Raw genomic sequence first — 3,885 nt, forward strand, 5'->3', positions numbered from 1 at the left:
TTTGTCTTTCTGCATAAACTAGGCTTTTCCTTCATGCTGGGGGAAATTTGTAGAAGGTCTAGTATTAATTAAATTTACAAGCTAAAACTGTTCTCAATTGTGTTGCATTTCAGATTAAAACAAAACAAAACAAAAACAAACAAACAAAACAGAAAAAAGAAAGGAAAAAAAAAAAGAAGGATATTAGGGTAATTAGTATTAGGGTGAACCAAAAATGGAAAAATGTTTATTCTCTAAATTCACCTCATGCAGTAGAGGTCTTTGTCTAACACTAAGTGATATGGTATAACAGGAGCAGGCAGGTAGAATGAAAGAGGTGGCACTGAGAATCTTGCAGCCAGACACTCTGTGTTTCCAAGGGGCTCTTCAAATTACATCTAATCTTGAGTGTAATCCATGGCTTGAGTGCTGATCAGCAGCCTCAGGCCACAAAACTACTGAATGGCTAAGGCTGGAGGGCACCACTGGAGATCATCTAGTCCCACCCTTCTGATCCAAGCTTTATAAGTTAAGTTGCTCAGGGCTGTGTCCAGTCAGGGTTTTTTTCTGAGCAGATGGGAAGGATCACCTTCCTTCAACTGCCGACATCATTCTGCCTAATGCAACCCAGGAGGCAGTTGGCCACCTTTCCTGCTAGGGCATGCTGCTGGCCCACACTCAGATTGGTGTCCACCATGACCACAGGACCTTTTAGTGCAAAGCTGCTTTCCAACTCGTTGCCCCTCAGCCTGTTCTGGTTTTGAGGATTTTCAATCCACCTCACTGTCCACTTATCTTACCTGCACTTCTTAACATTATCAATGAGGCTGTTTGGAGAACAGCATCAAAAGTCTTACTAAAGCCAAGATAATATCCACTTCTCCGGCCTTGTCCCCTAAGCCAGTCATGTCATTATAGAAGATGATGAGCCTGGTTAAGCATAATTTCTCCTGCCTAAATCCATGCTGACTATTCCCAATCACCTTCTTTTCTTCGTACGTTTGTAAATGGTTTCTAGGATTAGTCTTTCCATCACATTTCCAGGGACTGAGGTGAAGCTGACTGGCCTGTCTCTCCATGGATCTTCTTTCTTCCCCTTCTTGAAGGCAGAAGTGACATTTGAATTTTTCTGGTCCTCAAGAATCTCTACCAGTAGCCACAATAATGAGGATGACTTTGCAATGACACTGATTATCTCCCTCAGCACTCAAGGGTGCATCCCATGAAGTCCCACAGACTTATGTATATCCAATTTGTTTAGATGTTCCCTAGCTTGATCCTCCTCTTCAGAGAGTACATTCCATGTTGCAGACTTTCTCACTGGTGTCAGGGGATTCCTGAAGGATGGTCTTACATGTAAAGACTGAGGCAGAGTTATGCCATGAGTGTTTTGTTCATCCATGCAGACCTCCTGCCCCGCTGCCTTTGCTAGACTTTCTGTACATCCAGAAGGGGCCTTTCTTGAGGTTGGAGAAGGGGGTCCTTGAAAATTAAGTAACTCTCCTGGACCCTTATTTTCTCCAGGTCCATCTCCCATGAGATTCTTCCAAGCAAGTTCCTGAACAGGACAAAATCCGCTCTCCTGATGCCCAATTATTATTATTTTTTAATTATTATTATTATGCTATTCTCCTAAAGAGAGCATGTTCTAAGCTCCTAAGAGCTACGTTTTGCTTCTATTTCTATTGTTCCATAACTTTTTACTGTAAAAACAAACATTCACAACAACAAAAAACATAAGCAGCTTAGGAAGAAGGATCAGAAATCAATTTTCTCCTTTTCTGTGTCAACTGAGCTGCAGCATTATGTTCCTTCTAATTAAATGAGCTATACACAGAGGCCAGAAGAACATGTCAGACTCATTCATACTTGTCTCAGGCAGACAGACTGAATCAGACAGAAGCATTTCCACATCATTTCCTACAGGCTGGCAGAGGTATACCTTCTTTGCCCCCCTTCTTCTTATAAATCCCATTCCTGGGAACCTCCATTTCCTCCTCATTCACTGCACTTGACACAAGAACATGAGTTCCACTTTATGGCTTTAGACATCACCACTTAAGCCCTGAACTGCTGAAACTTGCAGTGCCTAACACACCTTCTGAATCTGGACTGGATCACCTAAACAGATTTGATGATTTGGGCACACTAAACGTGTGCAAGAGCTGGAACTAGGCAAAGAAAAGCTGCATGCTAAGATGATAAAACCTTCAGTCAGTTTATTGCAGCTCATTTATACAGCTCTGACTAGGCCTCAGCAGTTTATAAAATCCTGTAATCTGTTCATATGATACTTGGCATCTTCCCCTGTTCTTTTGGCTCCAAAGTGTTCAAATTGTCTTGTAATGAGGAAGAATAAAAAAGATTTTGTTTTGTTGAGAAGTTTCATGAGAAACTTGGAAATTTTTCTGGCTACCTCTCCAAAACGCATATAGCCTTGTATTTATACTACAGAAAAAACATCTATGTGAAGTTTAGTGTAGCATTGACTCCCTTTATCATTAGCCCCATCTCAATGATAAGGATAATCTATTCTTATCTAAATGAGTGATAAAGATTAAGTTCAAGTAGAATTGGAAGTTAGCAGGGAATAAATCAGTTACTTGCTGAAAAATACCATTTAGGTGACTTCATGATTTCTCATTTAACACCCTCTCTCCCCTCAAAAAAGCAAAGACAAAGGAAGTCAGAACGTGTACAGCCTTCCGGAAAACTGAATAGAGCTTCATTTAAAATAAGAGGTAGTGACTTTCTCTTTGAAGTGATTATTTTGAAAATTATAAACTTTTTCTAAATAAAATTGCCGAAACTTTTACTAGAAATAAGTTATGAAAGCCTGAATTTGCAGCTCTGAAATGAAGGGTCCAAATAAAATGTAGACTTGTAGCCTGAACTATTCATGCTGATAAAAATTTCCTGTGTAACAACCTACTGAATAGGGCTTTCACCTGATGGAAAGATCTAGGTTCTTGCCAGCATTGATCTGATTGCTCCAATTTCCTTTATAAAAGTCAGTATCACCATCAGCCTTACTTTGACATGAAAGTAATTGTGGCTGCTTTGTTTCTGTATTGAATTTTGGTCATTAGTATGAGCAAGGAGTAGTTCAGGATTTAGTCATCACCTGAACTTCCTTAGTGTGGACAGTCTGGCCATTTTTGTTTCCCCAAGTTATCTCACTGCTGTATCTCACAGCTGAACAAGAAGAGACGTGACTTGAGTGACTTGAAACAATTGTCAGTTTTCACCTTGAGTTTCATTCAGTCTTCTGCTTATCTCAGAACTAGCAGCCCACACGGGCCAAGCAAGAGCCCATTGTTTTGTCCCCTTATGGCTGGATGGAGGCAATCTGTCCATCTCGAAAAGTGCCACCCCACCCCAGATTAGCACTGTCTTTCTGACAACAACAACGTAGCTAAAACTTGATTTTAGTGATCCCCATGTGGCTTGAGACATGTCCTGAAACGAAACAGCTCTTCAGCATTCTAATTTGTTAGGCAGACTTATACAGCTATGAAACTGTAGCAGGCTGACTAAGACCAAAGTGCCTTTTACTGCAGCAAGCCAAACCAAAAAGCTATGTGCAGGGATACATTTTCTGGTCTTCTCCAAGATTTAACAGCTCTCAACCCAGCCAAATCACATTTACAATTGAAAACTGTCAGCAGTTGGCCAAATTATGATGATTCTGGTTACCTATAAAGATAATTCCTATAGTTTTATCTCAGAGTAATTTACAACTCATTGTGTGTGTTTCACAGGATGGCATGAACCGTGAACACTTGTAGTATTTATTGTTACCATATGTTAATGCATAAGTGGATGGCCAAACAAAGACTAATGAGGCTCATAAAATATAAAAAAGTGTTGGTCAGAGGATTTTTGGCATCTTTCAAAAAGAGTTTC

This window comes from Anser cygnoides, chromosome 2 (genome assembly GCF_040182565.1).
Source record: "Anser cygnoides isolate HZ-2024a breed goose chromosome 2, Taihu_goose_T2T_genome, whole genome shotgun sequence".
NCBI classification, from domain to species: Eukaryota; Metazoa; Chordata; class Aves; order Anseriformes; family Anatidae; genus Anser; species Anser cygnoides.